Below are 26,015 nucleotides of genomic sequence, written 5' to 3' on the forward strand. Positions count from 1 at the left end.
GATCTTCCCCCCCCCCCCCCGGCACCTACCACGGCACCGGCAACCGCAGCACAGGCTGACAGGGAGATCAAAGGCAAAACCCCTGCTCAGAGGAATGTTCCCTCACGGCAACCTCCTCCTCCACAGTTTTCACCTCATGCAGGAGCCTCACCTTTTCAGTTTACTCAGAGAGCAGATCTATTGGTATCACCTATTCTGCAATCTCCCCTGATAAATGCCTGTTTTTCTCCAATGCCTGAGTCAGGATCAGAACAACTTTCCTCCACTGAGGAGGAAACTGATCCACAGGCAGTTTTTTCTCTATATCAAGACTCCCAGACCCCAATCAACAGAGGTTACAAAAAAACTACCTCAGCCTGTTCTCAGGATCCTGCCCCATGGGGAGTGAACCCCTGGATAGCACCACCTATGCTCTATCCACCACCATGGCAATGTTGGGCACCATGGGCATCGTACCCTCGAGAACACGTGCGCTACGGCACTTCGACCAGGCCCAACACTGGTTTAGCACTGCCTCGTGACGGACCTGCCAGTGACATAAGATACCAGGCAGCACCGTCACACTTCCAGGAACAACTGAGTCCTGCTCCTGTTCCAGCAGAGCCCGACGTAACGCCTGAGGAAGCCTTACGTCCCCTTCCTCCAACACCGTCGGATGACTATGCAAAATTCCAAGACCTCTTTAAAAGAGCTGCCGGTGACTTGAGAATTAACTTGGAGGAAGTCACTGAACAACAGCATGAGCTAACAGACATCTTGCAGCCCTCTTCTTCCTCTAGAGTGGCATTACCAATCAACGTAGCCCTTTTAGAACCCGCTAAATCCATCTGGCAGACTCCAGCCACAAGCCTACCTACCTGTAAACAAGTGGACAGGAAGTACTTCATCCCTTCAAAGGGCTCTGAATTCCTTTTTACCCATCCGGCGCCAAACTCATTGATAGTGGATGCAGCGAACCAGAGGGCCAAACAACAGTACGCCCGCTCCACTCCAGCCAACAAGGACAGTAAACGCCTGGACCTCTTTGACCGTAAAGTATATGCATCCTAGACGCTACAATTTCGTATAGCTAATTATACTGCTGTCCTTGCAAAATATGACCACAAAAACTATAATAAATTCATGGATTTTATTGATCACATCCCAGAGCAGAAGAAACAACAATTCACAGCTCTGGTTTCCGAGGGACAAACCATATCACGTACCGCTCTTCAAGCGGCCCTCGATGTAGCTAACACTGCAGCAAGGTCAACCGCCACAGCAGTGGTCATGCGACGGGGTTCATGGCTCTCCTCCTCCTTCTTTCCTCGAGAGGTCCAGAGCACCATTGAAGATCTTCCAGTCTCCCCTGATAAATGCCTGTTGACGGGGGAAAAACTTTTTGCCTCCACCACAAACGACGTGCTTCATTCGATGAAGGACACAAGGGCAACCCTCCGGTCCCTAGGCCTCCACCCACCTGCGACCAGAAGACGACAATATAGATATCAACCTTATCAATGCCCATGCTACCCCGCATTTACACAACACTCCTATAGATCACAGGAACAACAACAGCAACAACAAAGCCAAAGACCAAGATTCCAGCATCGTCATCCTAACTCTACAGGGGCGCTACAACCCCCTCCAACTAATAGGCAGATTTGAAGCATTGGTCAAGGGTTTAGAAAACAGCGTTCCCACTTCAGCCGGCACACCTATCTTTGGACACCGCCTACACCATTCTCTCATCAATGGCAGAAAATTACGTCCGACAAATGAGTCATAGAGGTAGTTACAATTGGATACGCCATCCCCTTCCTCTCCCACCCTCCCCGTCCCTCTTCAGGGACCCATCTCACGAGCAACTACTCTTCCAAGAAGTGCAGCATCTCCTTCAACTGGGAGCAGTAGAAACTGTGCCAGAACGACACAGAGGGAAGGGGTTTACTCCCATTATTTCTTAACAGAGAAGAAAAATGGGGGATGGCGACCAATCCTCGACCTCAGGCGGCTCAACAAATTTGTCAAAAAGCAAAAGTTCAAGATGGTCACTCTCACCACTATAATCCCAGCGCTGGAGCAGGGCGACTGGTTTTCAGCCCTTGACCTACAGGACGCCTATTTTCATGTGACTATACACCCGTCCCACAGACGATTCCTATGCTTTACTCTCGGCTCCACACATTTCCAATACAGGGTTCTCCCTTTTGGACTGTCCACGGCCCCCCGTGTTTTTTCCAAGATCCTAGCCGTAGTTACAGCCTACCTCAGAAAACAAGGGGTCGTAATATTTCCTTACCTAGACAATTGCCTCCTCAAAGCTTCAACGTTCGACGAAGCTCTCCGATCCATACGACTTACCATTGATTGTTTCCTATCTTTAGGCCTGCAAGTAAATAAAAACAAATCCACATTACACCCCACCCAACATCTGGAGTTCATAGGGGTATACCTCGACTCCTGGACGGGGTTGGCATCTCTCCCACCAGACCGCTTCAACTCTATAAGCCGACTGGCCACAAGGATTCGCAACAGTCCCCAGGTGACTGTCCGGGACTGCCTACAAATACTAGGTCACATGGCCTCATGCACCTCTGTCATCCAAAATGCATGCCTATACATGAGGTGCTTCCAAGCGTGGTTGGCCACGGTGTACAGACCGAATGTGCACCCTCTAAACAAGACTCTCTCCATACCTGTCCGAGTCAAAGATTCTCTACAGTGGTGGACAATTCACTCCAACCTCTGCTCTGTAGTCCCCTTTCTTCAGCAGGCTCCATCCCTCATACTGACGACCGATGCATCTCTGACAGGCTGGGGTGCACACATGTCTCACCACACAGCCCAGGGACTTTGGTCTTCAACCGAGACCTCTCTCCATATAAATGTCCTAGAACTTCGAGCCATTTGCAATGCGTGCCGTCAATTCCTGCCACTAATCAAGAATCAACACGTACGCATAATGACAGACAATATTGCATGCATGTTCTATGTGAACAGGCAGGGAGGAGCTCGATCCCAGTCACTGTGCACAGAGGCTATGAAACTCTGGAACTGGTGCATTGCGAACAACATCCGGGTATCAGTGGCCTGTCTTCCCAGAGTGATGAATATCACAGCGGACGAACTAAGCAGACGTTTCCCTTGGGATCACGAATGGGAAAAAAACGAGCCCACCATTCACAACGTATTCCGCATTTGGGGCTACCCAGCAATAGACCTCTTTGCAACTGCAAAAAACAAGAAATGTCCCAATTTTTGCTCCAGAGCAGGGCTAGGCAAACATTCCCTCGGAGACGCATTCATGATCCCATGGCACCAAAACTTACTCTATGAGTTTCCCCCAATACCGGTTCTCAACAGGGTCCTGATAAAAATACGAACAGATGGGGCAAAGGTGATCCTAATTGCCCCATCATGGCCCAGACAGCCCTGGTTTCCATTTCTCACCAAAATGTCGATTCGACCACCAAGCCCTTTGCCTCTCATTCCGAACCTCCTATCACAACAACACGACTGTTTTCTCCACCCCAACCTATCCATGCTTCACCTCAAAGCATGGTTCCTACATGGTTCTCCCAAAGCGAACTAGATTGCTCTGAACAAGTTCAAAGAGTGCTCCTACATAGCAGAACACAATCTACTTGGACCACCTATCTACGTAAGTGGAAATGATTCACACACTGGTATTCAGCTGAACAACTTAGTCCCACATCAGCATCTCTTCCGCTCATACTTGACTACCTATTGGACCTTAAGCAATCCAGCCCTTCTTTCAGCTCCATCAGGGTCCATTTAGCTGCTATTACAACTTTTCATGACAAAACTGATGATACTTCTGTATTTGCTCATCCTATCACCAAGCGCTTCCTCAAGGGACTCCAAACCCCATACCCAGACATTAAACCACCCACCACCCCATGGGACCTTCATCTAGTTCTATCTTGCCTAACTCAACAACCATTTGAACCCCTAGCCAAATGCTCCCTTTTACACCTCTCGATGAAAACAGCATTTTTAGTGGCAATTACCTCTGCCAGACGGGCAGGAGAAATAGCAGCTCTTATGGCAGACCCACCATATACACTATTTTTCAAAGACAAGGTTACCCTCAGGTTACACCCCAATTTTCTTCCTAAGGTACACTCGTCATTCCACATTAATGAGCCGATACACTTACCGACCTTTTTCCCGAAGCCACATACGAAGTCGTTCGAAGCCTCAATGCATACACTAGATGTACACAGGGCCTTGTCCTTCTATTTGGATAGAACCAAACCTTTTACAAATTCTTCCAGACTTTTTGTCTCCATCGCGGAGCGCTCCAAAGGTACGCCTATTTCTACCCAGAGACTTTTGAACTGGATTTCTCAGTGCATGCGGTTGTGCTATCAGATGAAGAAAGTTACACCTCCAGACGGCATCAGAACACACTCCACTAGATCTATGGCTGCCTCTGTAGCATTCTTACGCAAAGTTCCCCTGGCTGATATCTGTAAAGCAGCCACCTGGTCCTCTGAGCACACATTTGTTAAACACTATGCCCTTACTCAAGGCCCTCTATCTAATATACATTTGGGCAGGGCTGTACTATCTACGGCGTTCCTATCAGATCCGAAGTCCCTACCTCCTTAAGATACACGGCTTTTAAGTCACCTGGAGTGGAGCACCCACAGGGACATCTCTCGAAGAAGAAGAGGAGGTTACTCACCCTGTGCAGTAACTGACGTTCTTCGAGATGAGTGTCCCTGTGGGTGCTCCACTACCCACCCTCCTCCCCTCTACTTCGGAGTTGGGGTAGCCTCCGTTGTAGAGAAGGAACTGAGGAGATTGGCCACGCATGCGTACTATTATCCTAGACTCACTACGGGGTGGGGCAGCCTCTGCGCATGCGTGGCCAGTACGAGTACTGCTACGAAAAATCTCCGAGTGAAGGCGCAGGGACGCACCAACACCTGGAGTGGAGCACCCACAGGGACACTCATCTCAAAGAACGTCAGTTACTGCACAGGGTGAGTAACCTCCTCTTGGCTAACTAAAGCAGTCTCCACTGGTATTTGGGATCTCTCCTTTGGCACGCTTTTCATCAAAAGCCTACTCAGAGTTCCAGGCAGTTGAAATGGAATTTGTTGTCTTCTTGTGGGCATTTGCCCCTGATGGCTAACTCCTCTCATCCTGTTAACCAGTAAGATAGACTTGCATTTGATATAATGATCATGTCCAAGAATAAGCCAAACACTGCTTGTCTGCTCCAGACTTCTATGTATTGGATCTATCAAAAGAGATGTTGATCTGATCTCACCTCTGTACTCTGGCCCTTGTTTTAGGCCCTCAGTCTCTGGAGGCTCCACTAGTAGATGGGTCCCTGGGAGACTGCTTGCATTTACATAGGCCTACATTCCTAAGGGGAGAGGTGGTTTTCCTTAGAGGACACCGTAGTCCTTTGTTTACAGGGGAAGTTTGAACATTTCCTTTTCTGGGAGACCAAGAGTTCTTATTTCTTGTAAGGCTGTATAATATTTTTACATGATCATGAGGATGCCAAACCCTTCTAGGATGTGGATTGCTTAAATCATTCTCCTTCTGTAATGGCTCTATCTTCTGGGATTTAATCAGTATGCCATCTAGGTCCAGTATCTCTCTGATGCCCCTAATTTTTAAAGCTACATAAACTTTAGGAGCTTTGTGAACTAGAATGGAATAAATGATAAACTGAAAGGGACACTAGTCTTATAAGAACTCTGGGTACTTTAGCAGTTTTGGGAAATGATAGGTAGACATCCTTCAGAGCCAATCTTGCCAGCTCATCAAATCATTCTTCTTTAGCAGCCTTGCTGTATCCTGGAGAGCAGATTTATTCCTACTATCATCCATATCTGTGGGGATGGTTCCTTGTTAGGGTGACCAGATGTCCCGATTTTATAGGGACAGTCCTGATTTTGGGGTCTTTTTCTTATATAGGCTCCTATTACCCCCCATCCCCGTCCCGATTTTTCACATTTGCTGACTAGTCACCCTATTCCTTGTGCTGAGGGGGCCTCAGCCCACATTTAGGAGCTCTCTATGACCAATTTTAGAGCACTCTTCAGTCCTTGGGACACTGAAAAGTCCATAGATTTCTCTGCCACCAAAGTCACAAGCCTCATGTCAGCTTCTATAGCTGAGGTTCCAGCTCTTCAGTATGTTTGAAGTTCAGGCAATCTCCAAGAAAGGAAGGTCTTAACTTGCCACCCTTAACCCTACACATAAATACATGTTGTCAGCTGATGTTCCTCAGTGCAACAAAAGAACTGGAGGAGTGTCATAATGGGTGTCAAGTATCAGGGGGTAGCCTGTTAGTCTGTATCTACAAAAACAACAAGGAGTCTGGTGGCACCTTAAAGACTAACAGATTTATTTGGGCATAAGCTTTCGTGAGTAAAAACCTCACTTCTTCGGATGCTATGTTATGCCCAAATAAATCTGTTAGTCTTTAAGGTGCCACCAGACTCCTTGTTGTCATAATGGGGTGGCAGAGGGTGTCATGGTCATGACAAAGACTGTATAAGATGATGCACACTTAGGTGTAATGGTGAATGTTCTTATATCTTAAGCTGCTGTTCCAAAAAATTAGAAAGTGAAGTGTAATATAGAACTTAATCTTGCATTCCTTGCTCATCTAAATTCCCATTCATTTCAACGGGAGTTTTGAGCATGTGAGGGATGCAGAGTTGGGCCCAAAGAAGTAGCAGTCCTGGTTTAAAATCTCAATTAGCTCTCATTAGTAGCACTTATATCCTCTTTGCTACCTCTAGAGGGTAGAACAATCATGAATCTTTACTCAGTGGTACGGTGAGTTTACACAGAGCTATTTCAGTCCTCTACAACAGCGCTTCTCAAAGTGGTCCGCGAGCCATCGGCTGCTGGTCCACGGCGAGTTTCCTCATAAGAGCGTCAAATAGGATAATAATATGGCACCGGTCCCTGGCACATTGGGGAAAAAAATTGCCAGTCCCCCACATCAGATAGCTCGAGAAGCACTGCTTTAGAAGCCTTAAAGTTTCCTTTTTCAGAACTGCACAGAAATTGTCAGTCTGTGCAGCTGTCCAACAGTCCTGAGCCTGGCAATACAGCAATTTAGTAGTGCTTTGCCAGATTCATCCCACTCCAGACATATTCCTAGCAGTCTGATGGAAGTCTCAGGGCTACTTTGGTAGCAATTGTGCAGGACAAAGCCCCCATTGTTGCGGATGTCTCTGCTTTCAACCATGGGAATCCACTACACCAGGAACTCCTGACTGATAAAGGTTAGGACAGTTGTGCTCCTTTTCTCATAATGCAGGTGTTGCATGGCACATTTTGCAATTGATTTTGAGGACAATTGTTCCTTCGTCACTTTTGGCATCACTAAGCAGCCCAGTATCTATTGCTGTTTTCAGTCATTGTGTGTAACTTCAGCCAGGTGCACTGCCATTTGAACTAGTTGAGCCATAGATAAGCATGGCTGTTTACATAACAAATAAAGATGAAGTGCCTGCCCCAAATCTAAGGATGGGAGGAGCTGGCAGCATCAGGAGGGCTTGTGGAATGAGCAGGAGGGCAAACACTGATCATGTGATTGTTTGGAAGAGTAGTGCTCTTTAGGTCACTTTATATTTAAGAATATGCAGATGTTAGCTATAAAGAAAACAGGTGTATTTTTTAAGTAACCCTGATAATGGTTTCTGAAAAGATTTCCTATAAACTACTTAGATTTCAATGACTGTAAACAGTTCTTCCCCATACTATAGAAAAAATAGTCTGTTGTTGCGCCTCACTTGCTAATTCAACATTACAGTGCATTTTTTGGCACTACTGCAGTTCACTGAGCTGAACTTCCTGGTACTGGATATACAGCATGTGCATTAAGAAGGATACAGCATCTGCAAAGACTGAGAATATACAGTCCTTATTCACTTTACTGTGCTTCTCCCAAAAGCATTTTAGAGACTGCACAGAAATGTATTAATGAAATGTTTAGCACTAGAAGGGTCCTGGATATTAGCTGGTCTGCTTTTATTGAAAGTTCTACTCAAACAATGTGGGATTAATACATAGTATACACACTCTTATATGATACAGCTAATCGCCTGATCATGGGTTTCAAGAGGTAGCTTAGATAAAGTGCTCTCTATAATATAATGATATCAACAGAACTTGTTTATAACTTAGAACTCTGCCAGGTGCAAAGTCTGAGTTTGATTTTTTACAACTGGCAAAGCAAAGGCATGTCTACTCTGTCTTGCCCTTTGATTACTCAACTGATCTGAACTGTTGAAAGTAGCACTGAGATTCCTCAGCCACGTGCTGCAGAACTTTCTTTTTCTATCATGCAGAATGTCTTTTAAAAACACCAACCTGCATAACAGAAAAATAATACACACAAACGCAGGCAGGTAACTTTTCAAAAATCTAACATTTCTTACACAGGCCAAAATTCAAGTGAGTGTAGAAAGCACACAAGAGGCCTGCTGTGCCAGGATAGTACAGATGTTAGAGGGGGCAAAATTTGGTCCAACAGTTGGAATTTATGCAACATTTCTGCTCACAATGCATGAGCCAGAATGTAATCTAGCTCACTTTTTCAGAGATGTGTTGGCTCTGTAGGAGTGAAAACTCATTTCTGTGGCTCACATAAGTAGCTATGACTCTGAAAACTTAATAGATCTGCTCCCTGTGTGTAAAAATGGTGCCACTTTTACAGTAATGGCTTCATACCAGAATTATGCCTTAAATGCTTGGAGCCCCCAGTACCGACCTAGGTGTCGTTCTTCCTTTCCCATGTTAATATTTTATTTTTAAAACTAGATTACAGCTGCCAAAAGCCCTATCTAAGCATGATAGTCCCTTTAAGCAAAAATATTTTCATGTTGTTCTGCCAATAAAACTATCAACTTTAATGTATAATGCTTAGCTGAAACATTACTCACCTTGGAGTCTACATGACTTGCACCCTACAGATACATACGGAGCTAAACAGAGGCGTGAGAGTAGAATAGACCCAGGGAGAAGCATAGGGATATGGTGATGGCAACTTTAGAAAGGCATAGGGGCCATAGGAAGTTGCTTAAAAGGAGAGTGAACTTCAAGAAGTTTGTATGAAGTGCCAGCTTTTGCTGCTCTAGTGCAGGAATTAGACAACAAAACTCACCACTCTGAAATTACAGGGTCATTAACGCTCTAGAACTGAACCCAAAATCGGGAGCGGCTGATTGGCTTCAACTTTATGGACTGCCAGCTCAGCCAATCAGGCTTCACAGTGGAGGCAGAAATACCTACACAGTTAAGGCTGAGACAGCTTTTTGCTTTTCCCCTTTACAATGCTGACCATCTAAGGCTTCAGGGTGGAGTGGAGAGAGACCCCTGTTGGATCCCTGGTGTGGGATGGAAGGAGTGGAAGAAGCCTTTTGCCTAGCCTGTCCACAGCATGTCAATCCAGCTAGAAATGAGGGAAGATGAAGAAGAATATTGTTACAATCTAACACGGGGTGGCCAAGTTCAGAAGTTAATATGCAGCTCCTTGTATAGGCACTGACTCTGGGTCTGGAGCTACAGGTGCCAACTTTCCAATGTGCTAGGGGGTGCTCACTGCTCAACCCCTGACTCTGCCTCCCTCCCCTGAGCCTGCTATGCCCTTGCTCCTCCCTCTCTGAGCCTCCTGCACGCCACAAAACAGCGGGGCTGCCGGTGGGCGGGAGGTGCTGGGAGCGGGGGAGCTGATAGGGGGCTGCTGACATATTACTATGGCTCTTTGGCAATGTACATTGATAAATTCTGGCTCCTTCCCAGGATCAGGTTGGCCACCCCTGATCTAACAGATTAGGGATAAGGAACATGTTTATGAATACAGATACAGTGAAGGCTGGAAACAGATAAAGAATGAGATTGTTTAGCCATTTTGCCTCCCAGGTTGAACACATGCACACCTAAGTGGCCCATTTAGGTGTGCAAACTCTCTCATGCACATGCGCGAGTCGGGTTATTTGTGTATATATGTAATGTGTGTGTGTATTTGTGGAACCCCAGTTTACATGAAGGATTTTCACACCCCTAGTCGAGCATGCAAATTTAGGAGCAGAGAACTAATGCAGGGGATGCCCCAGGCCTCTCCTGATCCACTGGTTTTGAAGCCAGTCCCCTTTTTATCATGAAGGAGAGAAGTCCACACTCCCACTAGGGAATGATGGCAGGGAAATCCACAAGGAGAATGATAGTTTCTGCTCCCTTAAGTGGCTACTTCCCATATGGGGCACAGTTTGATCTTAATTTATTTAAGCAACAATGACCAACACAGAGAGCATTTCCTGGCTGCTAATAGGCTAGCATACTCAATCCTTGGCCCCTTAACACAGACAATCATTAATGGCGAGGAAATGCTTGACCCACAGCTCATTCTTGCTGTTATAAAACTGTGAAAATATTAAAAATGCAAAGAAACATCAAACCAGTTCTTTCTTTTATGCATTTACAAGTGAAACTACCCGTTGCCATGGATAGAGGGTTCTGTTTACAGCACTGGCCTTTTCCTGGCTGTTCAGCTCCGGTGCAGTCACCAGTCGAAAGCAGGCCTTCATTCTCAGCATTCCATGAGGTTTATAATGAGCGGTGCACAGATGGAGAACATTTTCATTGCCTGAGCATACTTGCCCTAAAGTCACAAAAATATTTCAAACAAGAGAGAATCTTCATTAATTTTAGTGGAACTTCTCCTCCTAAAGTCCTTAATAAACAGGCCGGTTAGTCTATGATGCCTCCATGCAAATTATAATTAAAATACTAAGGGTGTCCAGGGATTGCTGTGCAATAAAAATTGTATATTTTACTTGAGAACTTAGCACCATCTGGCAAGCCAGGTCTGTTTTATTGCTGTCATAAAGCCTAGATGAAAGGTTCCATGATTCTGATAGCTTAATACAAATGTGTTTTATGGCACATTGTTTACTTTTCATTGTTCTCCTGTAGGCATGCCACCTGAGATGTGCAAAGTGTGTATTCATTCTGCAGAAACATAGACAGCCAAATCTTCAGGTGGTGTAAAATTGGCATAGCTACGTTGATTTCATTGGAGCGACACAAATTTATACCAGTTGAGGATTTAGCCCATAAATCGTACGATGTCCAAATTATGTTGTGCTTGCTGCTGGTAGTTATGTGTGTGTGAAGGACTGTCCTGTGGTTCCAGAAGAGAGAATCTGTTGATGTGAAGAATGACAGCAGTCTGCAGTATTCACTCATCCTCCAGTGGTTGTTCTATTTTTTCTTTGCAGGACTGGTTTGTTCCTAGAAGACAAACTGATGCATGCTCATGTTTGGGAAGTTACTCCAAACAGCTCTATCTGTAGAAGACTGGGATATTAAGAGGATACTTTCAAGTAATTTTTTCTATTTTCTTTCATTTTGCCACACCCTCCTTAAACTTTTGTTGTAGCTTTGTGCACCTTCATTTGGCAAACCCCTCCCTCCCCATCACCTCGGACACTTTATTTTGAAAGATGTTGAAAGTAACACAGGCTGTCTTTGTGTAGTCATAACTGTTGTATTTCCATAATAGGTACACAATAAGGCAAGGGACTTAAATTGATGGAAAAAAATCTTCCCTTCTTCATATCCTAGGTATTTTTTTGGATCCAGAGATTTTAGTGTGGTCCCAATCTTCTCTATAATGAGTTACAGAACCTCTGTTCTCCTTTACCTTACTGCCTACTTCCCTTCCTGCAGGAGTTATGTAACTTTTTAAAAAGTATAAAACAAATCCTCTCTGATGATCCCCTGGGTCTAAGATAGCAATAAACTTCACAGCAAATTCAGTTGGAACTGATGTCTTCCTACCATCAGGGAGTCTGATTGTGTAAACTTGGAGTTCCAACTGGTTTTCAACGTATTCTATCAACTTCTCTATAACAATATTGCTCTTGAACCAGAGGTTGAATCAAGCTAAGCTTTCCTTTTCTGTTATTTTTATCCTTTGGTACTGCCTGCATCTACTTAACCTATTTTTCTGCTTCCTGGACTCAGCCATTAAGGCTATCCAGGCCTGCAAGGAAAGATGAAAAATTCCCTACACAAGAAACCTCTGACATTTGACGTCTCTCATTTCTTGGGAGCAATTCCAGGTGATCTACAAGACCAGGGGATCTACAGCAATTCATCTTTTTTCTGGTGCAAGGCTTAAGGTGTCCAAAGCAGCAGGAGCAATGGGACATAATGGCATCAAAGCGGTAACTGTGAGCTACAATGCAAATGAGTTCAATTTCTGAGGCTTGTGTCTAAGGATCTTTCACACACATAATCTCCTACAGTAGGATCATGTAACACCAAATATAAACCTCAAATAATCAGTTCTTGTCCCTGTTTAATCTATGAAATGCTACTATATAGGAGCATGTTGTAAATTACAGATTTTTTGAATGTCACCAAATACTTTTCTGAATAAAACAGTATGGATTACAACTGCTAATTCAAAATAAGAGGAGAGAGCAATATGGCATCCTTGGTCTGTAGACTTCCTATCTAATATTATTCTGATTTACTCTGTTTAACTGAGATTATTTATGTTATATCATTTCTATGGTAATTTCTCTTTATTCAAGCTCCCATTACAACAATATCTGTATCAGAGGGGTAGCTGTGTTAGTCTGAATCTGTAAAAAGCAACAGAGGGTCCTGTGGCACCTTTGAGACTAACAGAAGTATTGGGAGCATAAGCTTTCGTGGGTAAGAACCTCACTTCTTCAGATGCAAGTTAAGTAAAGTTACTTGCTCAGAAGAAGTGAAGTTCTTACCCACGAAAGCTTATGCTCCCAATACTTCTGTTAGTCTCAAAGGTGCCACAGGACCCTCTGTTGCTTTTAACAATATCTGTGTAACTGGCTGGTGCATTAACTAATTTTGTGGCAAAATCTCCTTATAAATAAAGTAGGAAGGGTCACACGCCATGAGGCTATGGAAACAAATAAAAAATAAAATGTCCTTCATATAGTTTTTTAAAATGACAAATCCCACTATGTATGTGGAAGAAAAATGGTTTCAAGAATACTGCAGTTCACCTTGATTCTCAGCTATGCTACTGCTGAGACTGGCTCTCTTATTCCATGCTGCCGGTCTAGTAAGTCACTATTTGTATCATAAGTGCCAATTCCATGGGTTTTTTAAGCACTTGTGGAAACACTTGCAGGCATTTAAAAACAGATGATTTCCATTCCATTAGTTGTTCTACTCTGGCAGTACCTCTTTGGGAATGACCACTGCTGGCAGGGATGCATATGAAAATAAGGATTATAATGGACAAATGTGCTGTCCTTAAGCCCTGTGGAAGAGTGAGTCTGTAAAAATAGTGTACCAGTTTTAAGACACCTTTTTGAGCTATGTTTCAAAAATGGCTTTCCCTTTTAAGAATTTACCAAGTACAAAGACCATAATGCAGACTAATCTTGTTTTAAATTTACACAAGAAAAGTGAAAGGTTGAAATATTGCACTGTACAATGTAGTAACTCCCTAGGACTGTGTGACATTGGGGACATCTATGATGCAAAAAAAAAAAAAAAAAACCAACAGTCTACTGACTCAGGCTCTTTGAGCTCGTGCTATGGAACTAAAAATTGCAGTGTAGATGTTCGGGTTTGGGCAAGAGCCCAGGCTTGGAGACTCATTGCCACAGGGATGGGTTTTTTTGTGTGTTTTGGGTTTTTTTCCAGCATTGATATACTCAATGTCACACAGTCCTAGGGAGTCACTACATTGCAAAGTGGGGGGTTGTGAATGGTTTTCTTTTTGTTTTTTAAATAATTGAAGGTAAGATACCTCTAAGAATCTCAGTTATAACATTGGTACCCTGAAGGATTCATTGCAAAGATTAAAGGAAAAAAACCCTTCAAATAAAATTGGGCCAATTTAAGTAAGGATCATCCCGAAATAATCTCTAGTGAGTGGATTAGTGAGTTTGGCCTCCCATACCTTGGAAACAAGTTCTACAACATAGACTGAAACAGGATCTCCTGCTACAGGGCAAATCTAAACCATGACCTTGGCTATACTTGCAGATGTTCAGCGCTGTGAGTTAAACCTGACTTCGTGCAGCTGAGTAGGTAAAGCGCTGCAGTCTGTCCACACTGACAGCTGCCCACCGCACTGTCGTGGCCACATTTGCGGCAACTGCAGTGCTATTGGGAGCGGTGCATTATGGGCAGCTATCCCACAGAGCACCTTTTCCCATTCTGGCGCCGTGGATTGTGGGAAGGGGGTGTGGGTGCGGGGGATTCTGGGTCCTGTCCCAATGCCCCGTGATGCATCGCTTCGCATCCCAGAAATCCCTTTGTTTCATCCACCTTTGGCGCCATCTTTCAACGGTTTCTGTGCAGCGCGATCTGTCTGCGGGAAATGGAGTCCGAACTGCTGAGGCGTATGCTGACGAGTCTCGCCAGCACGTCACGTTTGGCTGTCGAACTATTCCTTAAGATCCAAAGTGACAGTGAGAGTGAGGGTGAGGATTCCGACGATGCTATCGAGACGTGTAACGCGTACAACACAAAATTGCTTGTGGCATTCATGGACATGCTTAGCACCGTGGAACGCTGCTTTTGGGTTCGGGAAACAAGCACCGAGTGGTGGGATCACATCGTCATGGAAGTCTGGGATGACGAGCAGTGGCTGCAGAACTTTCGGATGAGAAAAACCACTTTCATGGGACTGTGTGAGGAGCTTGCCCCCACCCTGCGGCGCAAGGACAGGAGATTGAGAGCTGCCCTGCCAGTGGAGAAGCGGGTGGCTATTGCAATCTGGAAGCTGGCAACTCCAGACAGCTACCGGTCAGTCGCAAACCAGTTTGGAGTGGGAAAGTCGACCGTTGGAATCGTGTTGATGCAAGTTTGCAAGGCCATTAATCGCATCCTACTCAGAAGAACCGTGACTCTGGGTAACGTGCAGGAAATAGTGGATGGCTTTGCACAAATGGAGTTCCCTAACTGTGGAGGGGCGATAGATGGGACGCACATTCCTATTCTGGCACCACCCCACCTAGGATCCGAGTACGTTAATCGGAAGGGGTATGTCTCTATGGTTCTCCAGGCGCTTGTGGATCACCGGGAGCGTTTCACTGACATTAACACAGGCTGGCCTGGAAAGGTGCATGACGCAGGCATCTTTTGGAACACTTGGCTGTTCAGGAAGATGCAGGCCAGGACTTTTTTCTCAGAGCGGAAGATCACGGTAGGGGAAGTTGAAATGCCCATTGTGATCCTTGGAGATCCCGCTTACCCGTTAATGCCGTGGCTCATGAAACCCTACACAGGGAGCCTTGACAGCAGCAAGGAACGGTTCAACTACAGGCTGAGCCGGTGCCGAATGACTGTGGAGTGTGCCTTTGGCCGTTTAAAGGCCCGCTAGCGATCTCTGTACGGGAAGCTGGACTTGGCCAAAAGCAGCATCCCCGCGGTTATATCCGCGTGCTGTGCCCTCCATAATATTTGTGAAGGGAGGGGTGAAAGCTTCACTCAGGCATGGACCTCCGAGGTTCAACACCTGGAGGCTGAATTTGCACAGCCAGAGAGCAGGGCTATTACAGGGTCCCAGCGCGGGGCTGCAAGGATTAGGGATGCCTTGAGGGAGCAATTTGAGGCTGAAAACCAGCAGTGATATCTGGTGCCCTGCACGGGAGTGAAGTGCAGTAGTTCCAATCTTTAGGAATCAGTGTCTGCTTAGCAGACAAGCAGACTTGCAGTGCCTGTTTATTTCCCGGGCTAAGGAGTCTTTTACTTTATGCAATAATAAAGAATGTTTTCAAAGCCAAAGAATCCATTTATTGAAAAGAAAAAAAATTATTTATTGAAAAGAAAAAAGGGGGTGAAGTGGGGAACAGTACAATCACAGATTCGTGTATGTCCTGTCTGGTGTGCTGTGCAGTGAGTGCTGCACTTCAGGGCAGCTATACTGCATGGTGATGGGGGTTGAGTGCAGAGGGTAAGGGTCATGGTCTTCAGGGTTGGGTGGTGAAGATACTGGTGTTGGAGGCAGCGGGTGGCGTGAAAAACACGGAAGTTGGGGAAAGTGGGTTGGAGGTGACAGTGGGGCACAACAGAAAGAGTTTTGGGACAAGAGCTGTGGGGGGGGTGGCGTTCGCGTTTGTGGTACTGCTCCTCTTTCTGCATGGCTACCAGCTCCTGGATAGCATCTGCTTGGCGCTCCAGGATGCTGATGAGCCTATCAGTGCTTTGCTGCCGGTGCGCGGTGCTTTGCTGCCGGAGCGCTGCGTTTTCCTGGCGGATCCTGCTTTCTCTCTCCCTCCAGTCCTGTGCCTTCTCGTTCTCTTTAATAGATTGCCGCATCACTTCTTGCAGCCATCTTCTTTGCTTTTTCGCGGTCTCTTCCTGAGTCTTTGCAGTCTCTGAGCAGGCGATCAGAGGGACGGCTGAGGTCTCAAGGTTAATGCAGCTGTATAGGCAAAATGTAACATTTAACAGAGGCAGCATTGTTTATACCAGACAGAGTAATGATTCCCCCTGCACTTAAGGAGTAGAAAACACACAGGGTCTACACAATAGCATAATTTTCCCGTCCAAAACAGAGCACACATATCCCACGGGAGCCTCAAAATGGTGAGTAATGGGGACTGATTGTTTCAGGGCTGCACTGTCCTCTGGGTTTCTGTGCCTTGGGGAGAGCCAACAGCTTCAGGGGGCACCTACACTGAACACTGTCCCAACATTTTCCACAGGAGTTTGTCCTGGACGATATCTCGCTGCTGAGGGTGACCTGGGAAGCAAGGGAGGGTCTTCTACTGCAATGCGGCTTCCGCCCTGGCCCATATGCAGCTTGCCTGTGTGCAGCAATGGTCCCCCTGCCCCTTGCGGCACAGTGGCGCGGACACGTTAGCCTGGCTGGGACAAGGACCACGGTGGCTCTCCCTATAAACCTGCGCAAGCGCATTGCACACGTTCTGGATGAGACATTCGAAGAGATTACCGAGGCTGATTACCGCGATGTGATAAACCACATCAATGCACTATTCCGCATCTAGGCATGCATGCTTAACCCTCCTCTCCCAAAGAGCCCGCACCGAAAAAATTCCTTCCTGAAAAAAAAAACCGCTTACCGGGAACCTGCTCTTCTGTTTGTCCTCCACCAAGTACCATCCGCTGCGACCGGTTACCATCCTCCTGGCTCGAGAAGAGCTCCTGGCTGCATGGCTCCAGGGATTCCGGGGTGTCTCCATCCGGCCCACCATGATCATTCCCATTTTCCTCCTCCTCCTCTCCCCCCTACACCAGCTCTGAAGTGTCCATGGTGGTGCTCGGAGTGGAGGTGGGGTTAACCCCAAGTATCGCATCCAGCTCCTTGTAGAATCTGCAGGTCACGGGGGGAGCACCCGAGCGGCCGTTTGCGTCGCGGGCTTTGCGGTAGGCACTCCGCAGCTCCTTGACTTTAATCCTGCACTGCAGGGCGTCCCGGTCATGGCCCCTTTCCATCATGTCCTTTGATACCTTCCTGAAGATATCGTAATTCCTACGGCTGGAGCGCAGCTGGGACTGGACAGCTTCCTCCCCCCAAACACTGATGAGGTCCAGCAACTCGCCATTGCTCCATGCTGGGGCTCGCTTGGCGTGTGGAGGCATGGTCACCTGGAAAGATTTGCTGATAGCACTCCACGCCACGCTGGGCTGAGCAAACAGGAAGGGGATTTTTAAAATTCCTGGGGAATGTAAAGGGTCGGTCACATGGTTGGTTACCTGAGGCCAGGGCAGTAGAGTTTGAACTGATGACCAGAGTGGCTAGAACAGGCATTGTGGGATACTTTTGAATAATTCTGGAAGCCATTCACAGCGCATTGGGTGGCCACACTGGCGCCACAGCGCTGCAGTGGCAGCGCTGCACTCGCTATTCCTCTTGGAGAGGTGGAGTACATGCAGCGCTGCAACCAAGGAGATACAGCGCTGCAAATGCCTTGCCAGTGTGGACGGGGAGTGAGTTACAGCGCTGGGGGCGGCTTTACAGCACTGCAACTTGCAAGTGTAGCCAAGGCCCATAATTCTTTGTAAATGCCTGGTGTAAGGCCCAGGTGGCTACCTTGCGAAAGTGTTTTGGAGGCTGCCTTGTTTCAGGTCAAGTGCAGCTTGACATGGCTTTCCAGCTTCAGGCCAGCTAGGTAACAGCAATATGAATTGCAATAAGGTGGATGTTAACAAAGTTGTACAGTGAATAGATATGAAATAAAATGTAGAAGACACTTCCCAAGGGCTTTAGTCTGCTCTAAGTAAAACCGAAGGACCTTTAAACATCAAGCATATGGAGAAAGGCCTCATTAGGAAGGGCATGCAGGAAAAAAAATGCTAGGGTATTAGGTTCATTAAAGAGTAACTCCAACTTGGGAGGGAATTTACGATGAATCCATAGGACAACTGTGTCATTGTAAAGAGGGTAGAAGGTAGATCAGTCACTAGGCCTGAAACTAACTCTGTGAGCTGAAGTCACTACCATCAGGAAAACGACCTTCCAAGATAGAAACTTAAGCTTACAGGAAACTAATGGTTTAACAGGAGCTTTTATCAACTTCAGGCCACAGGAATATCTCTTGACACAAAGCTTTTTAGTAGGAAACTTCAAAAGCATCCAGCCCCACATGAACCTGACATAGTGGTCTATCTTACACTAATCCATGATAGGTCAAAATGGTTGTCAAATGTACTTGGGTGGAGTTACTCTTTACGTTTTAGTCTCAGACAGGTGAAATAGACAGTCAAGGAGGTTTTGTGCAGGTCAGGTAAAGGGGCCTGCTTGGAGCTGCTTGCATCATGCCTTAGTCCCTTTCCACTTGGACTTGTAAGGCCTTCTAAACTTGAAGCCCAGCCAAATGGTGCTCAGCAGTCTTGTGTCCAAGTGACCAGGACCCAGGGGGGCAAACGGTTTTGCCTTTGATATAGAGGTCCTGTCAGGCTGGCTAAGTGCATTGGACCATTTCAATAACCTCTTGTCTTTTGTTGAAAGATAGCGTATAGTCCTTTGGCTTCTGGTGCTGAGGTCCTCTGTAGAAGGGGACTGAAAGCCTTTGAAGCCACTCAGCATGAAAGCATTATCATGAAGTAGAGCTTCACTTCCCTCCCTTGAAAGGAGGATTCAAATGAGTCAAAGAGCCAACATTTTGGCACAGCCCTCAGACTGGATGGTCACAGTGTGGCATTTCGGTGGTGAGGCCATCCTGCAGGGCTAACATCCTGCAGGTGCTGGAGCACCAAAACAAAGCACCTTGCAAGTACCAAGGCACTGAAAACATTGAGGCACAAAAGGGTGGTGAGCACTAACAGCTCATCTGTGACAAAGCTCTAAAGAGGTCTCTACAGAGACTAGGAAAAATCAAGTATCAAAGCAGGTTCCAACATGCAAGAAATTGCTCAAGGCAACAGCCTCAAATATTAGTACAGTGGTACTCATCCTGCAGGAAGCTCCTTTGCTAATTGCAAACAAGAAGGAACTGACTGTGCTATCAGGAAGAGGGCATTTATACTTGACGGGGCGGTGAGTAATGACCAGGAGGAATCCTGCCTCGCATTCACCCCTGCTACTGCATCCCTTAAGGGTCAAAAACTTAAAAGCTAGTGGAGCTTCACCTATCTTACAATAAAGAACTAAGATCTAGAAATGAGAATTCAGAACAGATAGACCTAAAGATACTGACTTCTCAAAGCTATTTAGGTACCTAAATCCCATTAATTTCAGTGGGATTTAGATACTTAAATACTTTTGAGAATCTCAGCCATTAGAGAATAAGCAATTTTTGAGTGATCCAAATATGGGGCTTCTGAAAAATTGAGCTGGCAACACCCCCCACTTGCACACACCCTGCTTTCTGTTTGTTTGATACAGTACCTCAAATATGGTCATACAGATTTTTGTTCATATTTTCCAAAAGAACTTAGTGGCTCAGTCTCTGCACAAACAAGCAAATGCAGCCCAAAGTCCACCCTCTTAAGATTGAAGGAGACCGATCTTATCCTAAAGTCAGTGGGAGCTTTGATACTCATTTCAAGCAGGATTGGGCCCCTTAGAAAGCAGACTTTCTGAAATAAAGGTTCTGGCGGTTTACTTTAAGCTGTGCCATTAGCAATAATTGGATTTTTAATATTCTTACTCAAATAATAAAAAAATGAATTGTGTGCTCAATACATTGCATTCAATATAATATTCATGATTAAATACTGAAATAAATAAGTGCAGTGAAGTTGCAACGTCTACTTTTGACTTCCTCTCTGCTAAAATTTCATTCATGTTTTCATCTCCCCTCATCCTGTCTATTGCAACTCTTTTCTCAGTGGTTCCCCCAATCCCAGCTTTCCAGACTCCACCATGTGTAGAATGCTTCTCATATGTACAAAGCACTCCCAGCCTGAGACACCTCAACTGGATCCATTTTCATTTCAGAATCCCAGTTAAAAATCACTCCCATAATTTTTAAATCCCTCAGTAAACTTGCCTAAGGCTGCCATCCAGATGTTAATCTCTCTACTCTCTTCCCAGCTTTTTCTGCTCATTTGGTATCTGCCTCCTCTCTGCCCACAGCACAGTCTTCGCACTGGTGGTATGAGAACCGTCTCCTCTGCAGTTCCTGCATCCTGGAGTGGCATTCCTGCAGCTTGCATTCATTCTTCATCTATTTTCAGATATCTGGAGAAATCTTTCCTCACTTTTATATACCTCGTAAAGGTGTTGTCCAGAGAAGAAAAAGGTTGTGCCTTCTTTTGTTAGTTTATAAAGGGTTAAAGACATTAAAATGTTGGTGTAAGGGGGTGGACTCACCCCTGCAGCGCCTCCTGCTGGTCTCTCAGGGAATTAGCTCTATTTCCAGCCCGGAGCACCCTCTGCAGGCCAGTGATCAGCCTTGTCACTGGCCCCTGTGTCCCTCCCTGGACCATGGTGCCCCTTTCTCTGGGTGCTACCTCCTGGCAGTACCCACACATTCTGGGTCTCTCCTCCCAGGGGAATCCCCACCCACTAACCCCACCTCACCTCAGTGTAAGGTTACTGCCAGTCACCATCTAGCCCCACCCCCTGGAGCAGACTGCAGTATCAGCCACTCATCACAGGCAAGGTTGGGTTTGGACCTGCTGCCTTTGCCTACCCCTGGGCTGCCCTCTGCACCCCCAGTACCCGTTGGCCCAATCCTAGGCCACAGCCTAGGGCTTTCCAGGCTGAAATTCCCCAGCTCCTCTGCCTTTCCCCAGCCCTGCTCCACTCAGGTACCCTGTCTCAAGCTCCCTGCAGCCAGGTCTTTTTCTTTCTTTCTTTCTTTCATTCTTTTTCTTTTTCTCTTCTCTCTCTGAATGCAGAGAGTGTCTCCTTGCTCCTCGCTCAAGCCTTTATAGGGCCAGCTGAGCTCTGATTGGGGCATGGCCCAGCTGCAGCTGCTTCCCCCAATCAGCCCAGGTCTTTCCTTCCACAGCCCTAGCCCTCTGCAGGGCTGGCTTTAACCCTTCTCAGGCAGGAGCGGGTGACCACCCCGCTACAGTTGGTTTCAATTTTTTTTCTCCCTGTACAAAAGAACCATTTTGATCTCTCTGATTTTATTGGAGAACAAACGGAAACAAGAAAACTGGTGGGAGTATGATGCAGGGCCGCCCAGACGGGGGGGTGGGGGTGGGGAGCAAGTGGGGCAATTTGCCCCAGACTCTGCGAGCCCTGGCCGAGGATCCCTTTCCTGGCTAGAGGTGCCTTTTTAATTTTTACTTACCTGGCGGCGGTCCGGGTCTTCGGCGGCGGGTCCTTCAGTGCTGCCGAAGATGCAGAGCGAGTGAAGGACCCGCCGCTGCCTCAGAGTGCTGCCCGGTAAGTATGTCCGCTCCCCCGCTTTGCCCCAAGCCCCCTGAATCCTCTGGGTGGCCCTGGTATGATGCTACAAGAGACTGAAACTGGAACAATTGAAGGCAGAAATTTTTAGTCAGGTTGTTTCTCCCAACACCTATTTAACTCAAGCTCCGAACAAACACTTAGTATAAAAACTCTATTTGTGAAAGATTCAACGTCCTCCACACGTGCACTTTGTCAGCTGATGGCTAAGAAAATTCCCATTCCAGCTGTCTGGTCCTCTCCTCCAGCAAAAACAGGGGCAACAAGTCGTCATAATTCTGATATTCCTAAAATACTAACAGGAGGAGAAAAGCTGGTGCTAATCCTTCAGTAGCCTTCATGCAGTTAGACCTCAGTGCCCATACAGAGCCTCATAGACTTCAGTGGGATTCCATGTAGGTGCAAGGGCCTGCCTGCACAGATCTCCCTCCACGAGCGGGGCCTTTATTTGAAAGAGAAAAATAACCCATGCCTTCCGGGCCTTTTTTTCTATTAATCACAAAATTAAATAAAAAGATCACAAACATATTTTCTCCAAATTAATCTTTCAATTTTCTCTCCTTCTGCAATTAGCCTGACTTGTTTTATATATCTAACTTATTCATCATCCAGTAGCTCTTCTCTGCCATGTCCAGCAGAATCAATTAAGGCTTTGGGGCTAAAACTACACGGTGATGGCCTACAAAAATAAGGCCCCGATTCTGCTTTCTGCTCCATCCAGGCAGACCATTCCTCTTCCCCTTTTTGACTTCAGTAGGCTCCCCTGTGCAGATCAGATTGTGGGATCAGGTCCTAACATTGTATTGAACACTGACATTCTAAATACCTACTTTAAAATAAGTAAAATATATGCTTAATGTCTGAGAGATTAAACTAATACAACAGATGTCCGTTTAGTTGAGCTCATAATACAACCTATGTTTGTTCTTCCTCAGCCCTGTTTTTGCAATCTGGGGTTAATCAGGAGGGTAAGTGAAAAACAGAGAGAGTGTGTGTCATTTGTGGAGAAAAGGTAACAATGAATGAGTGGCATGGAATGAATGGAGAGAGAATAAGTGAATGAAGGGATTGGTGGAGATGAAGTTGTTCTTAGGCCTGGTCCCCACTAATCCCCCACTTCGGACTAAGGTACGTAAATTCAGCTACGTTAATAACGTAGCTGAATTCCAAGTACCTTAGTCCGAACTTACCGCGGGTCCAGACGCGGCAGGGAGGCTCCCCCGTCGATGCCGCGTACTCCTCTCGCCGAGCTGGAGTACCGGCGTTGATGGTGAGCACTTCCGGGATCGATCCGGGATCGATTTATTGCGTCTAAACCAGATGCGATAAATCGATCCCAGAACATCGATTGCCTGCCGCCGGACCCTCCGGTAAGTGTAGACGTACCCTTATGATTATTCCAGAGGGTGGGGATAGAGTAAGAGGTGGAGGAAATAGGACTAGGAGAGACTGCACTTGTAGGTTTTACATTTATGCTTGGGTAGTCATTTGTTTTGTACTCACAAAAAATTAGACTGACCATCAATTTGGGGAGGTGTTGCATAGCCAGGCAAAAAGTGGATGTGTTCAGGATGGATGAATAACTTGCATGTTTAGTCCCTCTGCTTTTGTCACATTGTGTCACTGATTTATTTTCACTTAAACGTGGTTGCTTGTGCTTATTATTTATATTATAGTAGTGCCTAGAGAACCCAGTCGAGATCAGGACCCCATTGGGCTAGCCAGCGTACATACAAAAGGTAAGAGACAGACAGTCCCTGTTCATGGTTCCATCCCTTGCCACTAAATAGATAGGACAGTGAAAGTAATATCGTCTTTTTACAGATAGAGAACTGAGGAACAGAGAAAACAAGGTCCAATCCAAAGCCCATTGAAGTCAATCAGATCAGGCCCCTGTTGACTTCCCCAAGGTCACACAAAAAGTCTGGACATTGAAATATACAGATAAAGACAGTTGCTTCTACTGATTAAAGAACAGATCTTAGCTTGCAATCCTGGTTCAGTATGTGACCTTGGACAAGTCACTTAACCTCTCTGGTAAAATGGAGATTTTAATACTACCCTTACAAAGCAGTTATGAAGATTATCAACTAATATACAAACACTTTGAGAGTCTCTGAATGAAGTTATTAATACATAGTGCTTATCTAGTTATTATTAGACTGGCAGGTTGAGGCATTTGGGCAGGGCCATGTGTGTCATGTTGATAGGAGGGATCCATTTCCAGTGCTGGCAGTCTGGCACCTTTCACTAACAATAAATTCACTTTAAACAGGACAACTCCTAATATATCTAATTTGTTAGATACTTTTCAACTTTACCTTCTCTTTTACACTTGGAGAAAGCTACTCCTATCACAACGAAACACAGCTGATTAATCAGAGTTGTATAGACAAGATGAACCATTCCTTCCATTCCTTTTTTACTTTGCATATATATCATTGTAACTCTTGACTTCACAATTTACTGTTAGCAGCAAAACTGGATGAGGAAAATATCATTTCACTTTTCAAAGATGGCAAACAACAACTGGGTCATCACCTAGCAGTTTAAATGTAAACATACCATTTTTAGCAAAAGAGACTGATTTTTATTGGAAAATTAAAGTGGATCAACTCTGTGTGGGGAAAAACAAATCCCAGCTAAGGAGATAAAAGTGTCTTATCTTGACTTTCTTTGGAAATCATGTGAAAGATGTGTTATAATTGTGGCTTTGGAGAAATGGTCAAAAAAATACTTGAAATCATATAAACCAAATCTTTAAATTGTCAGCAACATTTAGCCATAATTGATCCACAATATAGCAATATTAATGGATAATGCTTCATAAAGCTCTTTAAAAATATATTGCCATAAATGGACATCATCAACTTGAAATAACCGTTCCCTGAAAATTTTGTACTTACAGGGTTTTTTTTACAATTAACACCTAATATTACTACAACTGAAGGAAGTTAGCAGACAAATATTTCTCTAATTTTTGACTTTTATTTATTCCATCAATAGTTATTAGCCAAGATGGTCAGGGATGCAACCCCATGCTCTGGGTGTCCCTAGCCTCTGACTGCCAGATGCTGGAACTGGATGACAGGGGATGGATCACTTGATAATTGCCCTGTTCTGTTCATTCTCTCTGAAGCATCTGGCAGTGGCCACTGTCAGAAGACAGGATACTGGGCTATATGGACAATTGGTGTGACCCAATATGGCCATTCTTATGTTCATATGTTTCACAGCACAGTATGGCTAATTGCATTTTCTCTCTCTTGTGATGGCTGACATCATTCTCGTGAAGCACATGCACATGCTTCCCTGGGCCCTGCAAGAGGGTTTTCACCAGTAAAAGCAAAGCTTCTGTTATTTCGCTTTTTAGGGCAGAAAAGGTGTCTCCTCTTCCCCCGGTGTCTGCACAAACCCAGGGCACAATAAGAGCTTAGTGCAGAAGCCTCCTTCTTTGCTCCCCAAACACCTGTATGGGTCACAGGAGTACCAGATTCTTGGCAGGGGGCTAAGAGAATTCTCCTTCATTCCCCAGACCCAACTGCAAGACAGGGAGCAGCAGAGATCTGGTAGACCATTCAGGGAAACATCTTTATCACACCATGAACCCCAGAATGAGACTGTGACACACCTGCCAGAAGCAGGAAGAGGTGTTGCAAATCTGTGCCCCCCCGGAAGCACCCACGAGCAAGTGAAAGAAAAAGCACCTGACTGGGTGATTGGCATCCTGCAGTGAGGTCCAGGGAGAAGCCAAGAGACAAGAGCTAGTTAGGGAGGAAGAAGCAGAGCTGCAAAAGGCCAGGAGCAGCTGGCCTGAGACAGGAAGGCCACTTCCCACCCACTCAGGCTCTGCCTATATTAAGGAAATATGTACTGATGTAATTACATTGATATAGTTACACCAGTGCAAACCTCTTAAAAGGGCTTACACTGGTGCACCTTAATCCAGTAACACAACTAACTAAACAGCAACAGGGTAGGTCCTGCTTTTCCTGGTGCAGAGCATGTGCATTAGCGGTTTGTGCTGGCATAACTACCTTGATGTAATTACACCAGTGTAAATTCCCTCAATATAGACATGGCTACATACAGGACACAGCTCTCTCTTGCAGGATAAGGAGAGAAAAGACGGTTACTCACTGTTGTAACTGTTGTTCTTCGAGATGTGTTGCTCATATCCATTCCA

General features: G+C 45.7%; 1 long non-coding RNA gene across 1 annotated transcript in view; it reads right to left on the reverse strand.

Moving 5' to 3' along the window:
* Positions 1–2,279: 2,279 nt before the first annotated feature.
* The window catches only part of LOC117884550, a 39,678-nt gene continuing 15,942 nt past the window's right edge, over positions 2,280–26,015 (reverse strand). The window contains exons 2-4 of the long non-coding RNA XR_004647583.1: positions 10,482–10,648; positions 9,280–9,439; positions 2,280–2,368 (exon numbers count right to left, since the gene is read on the reverse strand). This is a non-coding gene — a long non-coding RNA (uncharacterized LOC117884550). The remainder of the gene's footprint in view (positions 2,369–9,279; positions 9,440–10,481; positions 10,649–26,015) is intronic.

This window comes from Trachemys scripta, chromosome 10 (genome assembly GCF_013100865.1).
Source record: "Trachemys scripta elegans isolate TJP31775 chromosome 10, CAS_Tse_1.0, whole genome shotgun sequence".
NCBI lineage: Eukaryota > Metazoa > Chordata > Testudines > Emydidae > Trachemys > Trachemys scripta.